Source organism: Tachysurus fulvidraco, chromosome 5, assembly GCF_022655615.1.
Source record: "Tachysurus fulvidraco isolate hzauxx_2018 chromosome 5, HZAU_PFXX_2.0, whole genome shotgun sequence".
Taxonomy (NCBI): Eukaryota; Metazoa; Chordata; class Actinopteri; order Siluriformes; family Bagridae; genus Tachysurus; species Tachysurus fulvidraco.
In genome coordinates, this window is record NC_062522.1 from 3648264 (window position 1) to 3659018 (window position 10755).

The window sequence follows — 10755 nt, forward strand, 5'->3', positions numbered from 1 at the left end:
CCTAAAAACTCTTTCTATTTTTAAATACACACATAAAACAAACCGTGGAAATAAGTTGCACTAGTTGGTGTTTCAGGAAGAAGAAGGTCTTCATCCGTCATTTGAAGATAATCAGTGACTCAGCTGTTCGGAGATCTAGGAGAAGTTCATTCCACCACCTCGGTGCCAGAACAGAGAAGAGTCTTGATGTACAATAAACCTCCCTCTTTCCCTGAGAGATAATGGGACCAGTTGAGCAGTGCTGTAGATCTGATTTATCAATAGAACAATAATAATTAACAGGACCATGATATCCTCTCTGAGTTCCCCGACTTGCAGTCGATTTACAGCAAGCAGTGCTGGACCAAAGCCAGGAAGATAGTGAAGGATCTCAGCCATGTGAACAATGGACTCGTCCCTCTGCTGTGTTCAGGGAAGTGTTTACACTCATTGAACATCAAACACAGAGGGAATTAGAAAGAGCTTCCTCAAAGCCATTCAGGACCTCATCCAAGACAGCATGTAAGACTAGAGCTTGGACTTCTGCACAACCTTGAATACCTCAGTCAGATTTTTGCACAGAATATAACACACATATTGGACTAAATGCACACATCTGCACTTTATTATTTACAATAGTCAGATTGCCACCAATCTAAATTCATTTACTGTTCATATATATATATTCACTATGTATTTTGTAAATTGTTTCCCTTCACCTTGTACAGGCAATTCTGTTTCTAGATTTATTTGAATTATTTTTATATTTCACATTTTGTCCACTAGATGGCACACTAATGTCACACCTTGTATTCAGAAGCTGGGCGTAATCATTTTGCCCCCTGTGTGTTGAGCAGGTTCCTGGTAAGTTGTATGTTTTGTACAAACTCTAAAAGCATTTCAGGACAAAAGCAATTCTATTTAGTGACTGGGGAATAGGTGGATTATGATGATAATGATGATGATGATGATGATAATAATACTAATAAAAGGCACAGGATTTCCACTGATCCTTCTGTTCCATTTGAAAATTCCTCCAAAGTGCACATTTGGAGAGCCTTATCTGTTAGCACGAAGGGCTCTGAGTTGTTGAGCCAGATGGAGTTTGGACATCCCCCCCAGTGCTAGTTCTCGGTCCTGCAGGGACGCAGACACACACGAGCTCAGCAAGCCAAAGCCTGTCCTCCGCATACACACCATCCTCTGCCAAATTCACACTGCTTCAGAGGCCTCTCTCACAGCCAGGGTATCGACTCTGAGTCACAACGCCCAGGTTGCTGCTCTTGTTGTTTTTACCAGTGTTTATTTTTACTCTGGGATTCAGAAATTGCCCGAGGTTGTATATAAACTACTGCAATTGATCTTAAACACGGCACTTTACATAAAGAATCATTCAACAAGAGATTCGTCTGAATTCCGCCGAAGAACATTAGGAATCGATTATCTATACATTACGCTAATAGTTCCTGAACATAACTCATGAAAAATATGATAATGTTTTTTTTTAACCCCAACATTCAATAAAAGATCTAGACGCTTCCCCAGCTGGAGTACCGACTGTTGCTGTTTTATTACCTGTTATGCAAGCATTTATTTTTATGCTGAAATGCAGAATTTGGCTCAGGGTGATATTAAACATCTACATTTAGTCAGGCTCAGTTTAGTATGTGGTTATTACTAGCTATTAAAATGTGGCATTACCAAAAGAGTCAGTTGACAAAACATTAGTTTAAATTAATGTACAGTGAAAATGGTTAATTTAAAAATTATGGAAAGACTGAATATAGAGTAAGAAACAAATGACGACACTTTATTTTAAAATACAAACAACAAGAAGTGGTGGTCTTAAGAGCTTTCTGCCATACTAATGCTGCTTCAGGTATCTCGACCCCTCTGAGATGTATCTAAATGAAATGATTCGTATTAATCTTCTCATGTTGCTTTAGCATTTATTCATTCATGCTTTAATGTCTACTCTTAGTTACACTTAGATTAAGTTAGGCATTAATAATGATTAATATATTTACAAAAAGAGTCATTTGAGTGAAGTGATGCTAGTTAACCATGAAGACTCTTTACACAGGATGAACTTTAACCATCATCAGAATCCAACAGAAAGCTTTTTTCACACGGATAGTTTCACCATTTTAGAAAGCTGTGTTACTCTGTTTACAAACTTGGCTACAAAAAGATTAAGAGTCTCTGCTCTAAGATGAGAACATTGTTAGAGACTCACCCAACAACCAACCACCCTAACCAGCACAACCACCCCAACCAGTACAACCACCCCAACCAGCACAACCACCCTAACCAGCACAACCACCCCAACCAGTACAACCACCCCAACCAGCACAACCACCCTAACCAGCACAACCACCCCAACCAGCACAACCACCCTAACCAGCACAACCACCCCAACCAGCACAACCACCCTAACCAGCACAACCACCCTAACCAGCACAACCACCCCAACCAGCACAACCACCCTAACCAGCACAACCACCCCAACCAGCACAACCACCCCAACCAGCACAACCAGCCTAACCAGCACAACCACCCACACCAGCACAACCACCCTAACCAGCACAATCACCCCAACCAGCACAATCACCCCAACCAGCACAACCACCCTAACCAGTACAACCACCCTAACCAGCACAACCACCCCAACCAGCACAACCACCCCAACCAGCACAACCAGCCTAACCAGCACAACCACCCTAACCAGCACAATCATCCCAACCAGCACAACCACCCTAACCAGCACAACCACCCTAACCAGCACAACCACCCCAACCAGCACAACCACCCCAACAAACACAACCATCCCAACCAGCACAACCACCCCAACCAGCACAACCACCCTAACCAGCACAACCCCCCCAACAAACACACCCATCCCAACCAGCACAACCACCCCAACCAACACAACCACCCACACCAGCACAACCACCCCAACCACCCTAACCAGCACAACCAGCCTAACCAGCACAACCACCCACACCAGCACAACCACCCCAACCAGCACAACCACCCTAACCAGCACAATCATCCCAACCAGCACAACCACCCTAACCAGCACAACCACCCTAACCAGCACAACCACCCCAACAAACACAACCATCCCAACCAGCACAACCACCCCAACCAGCACAACCACCCTAACCAGCACAACCCCCCCAACAAACACACCCATCCCAACCAGCACAACCACCCCAACCAACACAACCACCCACACCAGCACAACCACCCCAACCAGCACAACCACCACAACCAGCACAACCACCCTAACCAGCACAACCACCCCAACAAACACACCCATCCCAACCAGCACAACCACCACAACCAGCACAACCACCCCAACCAGCACAACCACCCCAACCAGCACAACCACCACAACCAGCACAATCACCACAACCAGCACAGCCACCCTAACCAGCACAACCACCCTAACCAGCACAACCACCCCAACCAGCACAACCACCCCAACCAGCACAACCAGCCTAACCAGCACAACCACCCCAACCAGCACAACCACCCCAACCAACACAACCACCCTAACCAGCACAACCACCCACACCAGCACAACCACCCTAACCAGCACAACCACCCCAACCAGCACAGCCACCCTAAGCAGCACAGCCACCCCAACCAGCACAGCCACCCCAACCAGCACAACCACCCCAACCAGCACAACCACCCCAACCAGCACAACCATTCCAACCAGCACAGCCACCACAAACAGCACAACCAGCACAATCACCACAACCAGCACAGCCACCCTAACCATCCCAACCATCCCAACCAGCACAACCACCCCAACCAGCACAACCACCCTAACCAGCACAACCACCCCAACCAGCACAACCAACCCAATCAACAAACACAACAAACAAACCAACCATCAAAACACACAACAACCAATTATTAAACACTCCCAATCTACTATGTAACACAACCCATAAGCCCAGCCAACACAACCAACCAACCCACTCAACCAAAACAACCAACCATCAAAAATGACCTTTATTAAATAACACTTTTAGTTTATTATATACCTGTAAATGCTACAGAATTGTGTTCAATTACTAATGTATTGAATATAAATCTATTAAAATAATAAAGTAATAAGTGGAGTATTATTTAATGTTACTGTCACGAAGTGACACGGTGAGACAAAGGCGAGTGAGGATCCAAATGCAGTTTAAAGGTTTTTACTAAACAAAACACAAACAAACAGGCAGGCAACGCGGAACAAACAGGAAACGGGAACATGGACATGCACACACCAACAACGACCAACCACATTGAAGTGAACAGACAGAGTATATATGGTGAACGAGAACCAATCACAAAACAGAGACAGACAAGGACTAAGACAAAACACCTGGGGAAGAGAATGAATGTAATTAGTGTCCATGGTAACAGATAGGTGGGCGGGGTCAACAATTAACATCAGGGAGAGACGGCAGACAGAAACAAGGGGAAAACACAGACAGACACATTACAGAGCCCCCCCCCTACGAGCGGCTTCCAGACGCTCCCACGTCCACAAAACCCAGTTCAGGCGGGTGGAGCGAAGGCGCAACCAGGGTGGGAGGGCGGGTCGGGTTCGTGTAGTGGTGGCGCCCGCCGAGCAGGAGGCCGGGGTGGCGCCAGCCGAGCCGCAGGCCAGGGCGGCGCCGGCAGAGCCGCAGGCCAGGGCGGCGCCGGCAGAGCAGGAGGCCAGGGCGGCGCCGGCAGAGCAGGAGGCCAGGGCGGCGCCGGGAGAACAGGAGGCCAGGGCGGCGCCGGGAGAACAGGAGGCCAGGGTGGTGCCGGAGGCAGAGCCAGAGACCAGAGCAGGACCGGAGACCAGGGTGGTGCTGGAGGCGGAGCCAGAGACCAGAGCAGGACCGGGGACCAGGGTGGTGCTGGAGGCGGAGCCAGAGACCAGAGCAGGACCGGAGACCAGGGTGGTGCTGGAGGCGGAGCCGGAGGCCAGAGCAGGACCGGAGACCAGGGTGGTGCTGGAGGCGGAGCCGGAGGCCAGAGCAGGACCAGAGACCAGGGTGGTGCTGGAGGCGGAGCCAGAGACCAGAGCAGGACCGGAGACCAGGGTGGTGCTGGAGGCGGAGCCAGAGACCGGAACGGAGTTGGCAGCCAGGGTGGTGCTTTGGGCCTATGAACAGGGACAGGAGGTAGAAGGGCTGGCAAGTCCAGCGAAGCAAAACACAGGGAAACAGAAACATGCATAGGTTCAGGCCAGGCAGAGAGTTCAGGTAGTTTGGGTGTCATGATGTCGACCGCGTCCTTTGACTCAGTCATTTCGGTCGACCCGGCCGATTCGGCTGGTTCTGTCAGCTCGGCCGGTTCCGTCGACCCGGTCGGTTCGGCAGGTTCCGTCGACCCGGTCGGTTCGGCAGGTTCCGTCGACCCGGTCGGTTCCGTCGACCCGGCCGGTTCGGCAGGTTCCATCGACCCGGTCGGTTCCGCCGGTTCCGTCGACCCGGACGGTTCCGTCGACCCGGACGGTTCGGCAGGTTCCTTCGACCCGGTCGGTTCCGTCGACCCAGTCGGTTCGGCAGGTTCCGTCGACCCGGTCGGTTCCTTCGACCCGGTCGGTTCCGTCGACCCGGTCGGTACGGCAGGTTCCGTCGACCCGGTCGGTACGGCAGGTTCCATCGACCCGGTCGGTTCCGTCGACCCGGTCGGTTCCGGCGACCCGGTCGGTTCGGCAGGTTCCGTCGACCCGGTCGGTTCCTTCGACCCGGTCGGTTCCGTCGACCCGGTCGGTTCGGCAGGTTCCGTCGACCCGGTCGGTTCCGTCGACCCGGTCGGCTCGGCAGGTTCCATCGACCCGGTCGGTTCCGTCGACCCGGTCGGTTCCGGCGACCCGGTCGGTTCGGCAGGTTCCGTCGACCCGGTCAGTTCCGTCGACCCGGTCAGTTCCGTCGACCCGGTCGGTTCGACAGGTTCCGTCGACCCGGTTGGTTCGGCCGGTTCCATCGACCCGGTCGGTTCCGGCGACCCGGTCGGTTCCGGCGACCCGGCTGGTCCAGCTGGCGGCTTAGGGATGCCGGCCGCCCGAGCCGACCTCATCGGGGTATCCGCCAGTTTGGAGACCAGCCGGTTAGCACGGACCTCAGCCGAGCTCGCCGGTACGGTGGCCATGGGAACTGGCTCAATCACGGATGTGCACGGGACTGGTCTGGGCGGAGGCACTGTGGAGCATTCGGGCGTCCGTGGCTGATTCCACTCTGTGGCCCACGGATCCCGATGCTTGCTGCCCCCCCCCAAAAAATACTTACGGCCGGCTTCCGTCTCTACAGTGCTCACGCTCAGCGTGGACCCGTCCAGGAGCAACGCCAAGTTGACGAACTCCGAGAATATTTCTCTGGTAGACGGTATCAAATACCGCAGGATCTCCCTTAGTCCGTGCTTAAAAATGTCTTTGAGCGCCTTCTTATCGAAGTTGACCTCGTTGCACAGGTCCAAGAATACCTCCGTGTACTCCTCAACTGGGGCGTCCTCCTGACGTAGGCAAAACAGGAGTTCTGCTGGATCCATTGGAGGTTGGTCGTTCTGTCACGAAGTGACACGGTGAGACAAAGGCGAGTGAGGATCCAAATGCAGTTTAAAGGTTTTTACTAAACAAAACACAAACAAACAGGCAGGCAACGCGGAACAAACAGGAAACGGGAACATGGACATGCACACACCAACAACGACCAACCACATTGAAGTGAACAGACAGAGTATATATGGTGAACGAGAACCAATCACAAAACAGAGACAGACAAGGACTAAGACAAAACACCTGGGGAAGAGAATGAATGTAATTAGTGTCCATGGTAACAGATAGGTGGGCGGGGTCAACAATTAACATCAGGGAGAGACGGCAGACAGAAACAAGGGGAAAACACAGACAGACACATTACAGTTACATTTTTTTTGTACATTTTAACCTGGATTTAAAAACACATATAAAATTGTAAAATGTTTCTCAATCAAGTTCAGCAAGAGACACCAAAAACTTGACCATTTAGAGCATAATGTGTCATAATGTGGCATAAGCAGGACTTTGTATTGAATGCAGAACTTAATAAACAGTCAGTGTAGCTTGAATAAAGCCTGAGTAATGAGCTCTGATTTTTTTCCCCTGCTGAGGATGCGGCCTGCTGCATTCAGAAGCGTCTGAATCGACTTTAATGAGGCAGCGGGGCAGAGACTTGTTACAGCAGTAAAAAAATCAGATGGTATAAAAGCATACGCTAGTTTCTCAGTGTCATATAGCCTTAACATATTTCTTAGTTTAGCTGTTTATTAAATTATAATGGAGTTTTATAGACTTCAAACCACCATCTTCAAATTCTTAATGGCAGCTCCAGGGTTCACAAAATAGTCATCAAACTCTCGGCTGAAATCAGCAACATCTAACGTGTTAGTAATTCCTCCAACTTTAGCATTTCTCTTTCGTCAGACTTTTGAGATTGTAAAGTTTTTTCATCTATTACTTTCATATCTTTTGTCTTTTACTTTCTGTAGATTATTGACATGTAAAAGGGGCTGTTTATAGATAAAACAATGAAGCACCTAGTAACCCTGTTTAATGCTCATAAGGCATAATGAAACCTCACTAAACATGAAACCTGTTCGTTTACTATAGTGCTGCTGAACTCTGGATTTTGATTGGTCAGAAGGGGTTGATTCATTTTCTATAACAGCACCACTGAGACCACAGGCAGTGCAGCGGCACATCCCAGGTTTGATTTAATTAATGATCTTACACAGGTACGATATTATAGCGGACGCTTCACATGATCTACAGGACCTTTAACACTGAGAGTTTAGTCTGAAACAAAGCACAGCTTGTAAACATCAGTCATGTGGACCAGGAAATGCACAGAACCCGAAACTACCTGATGGTGGGATTGTTGTGTGGAGGATTCATTGGAACTGTGTTGCAATTCCTGTTAATGTGATCTCTCTCTCTCTCTCTCTCTCTCTCTGTCTCTCTCTCTGTCTGTCTGTCTCTCTCTCTTTCTCTCTCTCTCTCTCTCGCTCACTCTCTTTCTCTCTGTCTGTCTCTCTCTCTCTCGCTCACTCTCTTTCTCGCTCTCTGTCTGTCTCTCTCTCTCTCTCTCTCTCTCTCTGTCTCTCTCTCTCACTCACTCTCTTTCTCTCTCTCTCTGTCTGTCTCTCTCTCTCTCTCTCTCTGTCTCTCTCTCTCTCGCTCACTCTCTTTCTCGCTCTCTGTCTGTCTGTCTCTCTCTCTCTCTCTCTCTCTCTCTCTCTCTCTCTCTCTCTTTGTCTGTCTGTCTCTCTCTCTCGCTCACTCTCTTTCTCGCTCTCGCTCACTCTCTCTCTCTCTCTCTCTCTCTCTCTCTCTCTCTCTCTCGGTGCATGCTGGGAGTGTGTGAGCGGAGCGTGTGGAGCGTGTGAGCGTGAGCGTGCTTGTCGCGTTCATTTCACTTACTTTTTTCTATCTTTTCTTGATAGAATTTTTCCTACTTTTGTTTGTTTGTTTATTTTTTTTGTTTCTCTTTAGTTTTTGTAAACATCTTAGTACCCCGTTTTAAGGGAAAGCTCTGGGCGTCAGCGCCGGCTTGTTGCTGGAGAGCATGGCGGCCCAGGGCACCCGGGTGTACGACACACTAACGCGGCGCCACGGAGTAAGAGTGGCGACCGGCGCTAGTGTGGAGGACTGCTGTCTGGCCGCCGGGGACGTGGTCGGAGATGAGAATGTCTTGGCCGCGTCCCGTATGAACAGCGCAGTAGTCCTATTTGTGAGCACAGTGGAAAGGGCGAACTTGCTGGCTCAGAAGGGGATTGTAGTCGGAGGCTCACTTACCCGTGTGTTCCCCCTTTCAACCCCTTCTAAGAAAGTCACACTGTCTAACGTCCCCCCCTTTATTAAAGACGAGACGCTGGAGAGGGATCTCTCCTGCTTTGGCAAGCTCGTCTCCCCGATAAAGGTGATCCCTATCGGGAGTAAGTCTGCCCGGGCGAAACATGTGGCGTCATTTAGGAGATTCACGTATATGATCCTGAATAGCAACATCACCGAGCTGGAGCGCACGTTAACATACAAAAGAGACGGCGTCGATCACGTAATCTACGTATCGACCAACTCTATGAAGTGCTTCGGCTGCGGTAAAACCGGACACCTGGTGCGCGCGTGTCCCCGGGCAGCGGGGGGGAAAGACAGTACATTGGGTGAGAGCAGTGTTCCGACCCAGGACAGGGCTGAGACGGAACACACTACTCGGGCGGACGGGGAGGTCGGGGAGATTGCTCCGGCCTCGGAAGGAGAGGAATCGGATAGCGCAGCGGCTGCGCTAACTAACACCGTGCAACCTGTGAGAAAGCAGCTGAAGTGTTAAGCACTGAAACCGACCCAGTACCGACGAGAGGGTGAGTAATACTGGGTGTACTGAGCTTACTGTGCAGGCTGAGCACAGTTTACAGGTTAATTAATGCAGAGCTTAACACTGATGAAGTTGTAAAAAACACACAGGAAAGCACTAGTGGTGATTTTTCACTGTTGGAGGAGAACACAGACACTGTGATGATGGAAACTGAACAGATCGTTTTTAAACGCCATCAAAAAGAAAAAAGAATGAAAGAGGTGCGTCGATGTGTGAAACATGCAAAAAAAGCAGACAGAGAAATCGTACAAACTGAAAGTGATGCAGAAAGCGATGTGTCTGATACCAGTGTTACCAGTGTTCCCATCGCTGCTGTAAACAATGTGACCAACAAAGAGTACAGTGCAGATGAAATTAAACAGTTCTTAAGAATAACAAAAAACATGAAATGGTTCCAATTGGTGAGCATTTCCCAGATCTAAAGAGACTGTCAGATGCAATAAGAAGGTTCATGAGTGAAGGCTGCTTTGAAGGCAAAGAAGTGTACCGCTTAAAGAAAATCGTTACCAGGATAAACAACCAGTTAAGCAATGATGGCAGTGAAAGTGAGTAGTAACTTTGCTAGTCCTGCTTGGTCTCACACTCCGCTACTGTTTCTCACTCTCTTCTACATCATGAAAGACATTCAATTGCATCTCTGAACGTCAACGGAGCGAGAGATAGCAGGAAGAGAGTGGAGTTATATGAAATAGCGAGGCAGAAAAAAATAGATACTTTTTTTCTTCAAGAGACCACAGCGACGGTTTAAGAACGCTGTCGACTGGGACACAAGAATGGGCCGGCGTCTCCTGCCTGAGCCAAACACCTCCACTAGTGGAGGAGTGCTATTTATTTTCGAAAAGTTTTACACCGGTATCATACAGCACAGAGGAGATAATAAAAGGCAGACTTTTAAAGTCCGAGCCCAGTTCGAGAACCATTTTATTGTTTTTATCTGTGTTTATGCTCCAACCTCACCTATAGAGAGACTGGGTTTTTTAGATAAATTATGCGAAACCTTTAGAGACCTGTAACAGTGAAGAATTTTTATTTGTTGGTGGAGATTTTAATTGCACAACAGACAATAGCGACCGTAACCATGTTGAGCCCCACACACCATCACGTACACGGCTAACTCACATCATCAAGAAACATGATTTAAATGATGTTTGGAGATCTCTCCACCCCTCTACCAGACAGTACACATGGGCTCATGTTTGCAATAATTTTATGTCTCTTGCAAGGTTGGACAGATTTTATGTTTTTAAGCATCATTTAAGCACGATTAAGAGCTGTTTTATTAGCCCTGTTGGTCTTTCTGACCACAGTTTGGTTTTATGTAAAGCAGTTTTAAAATCTATTAAACCAAAGAGTGCATATTGGCATT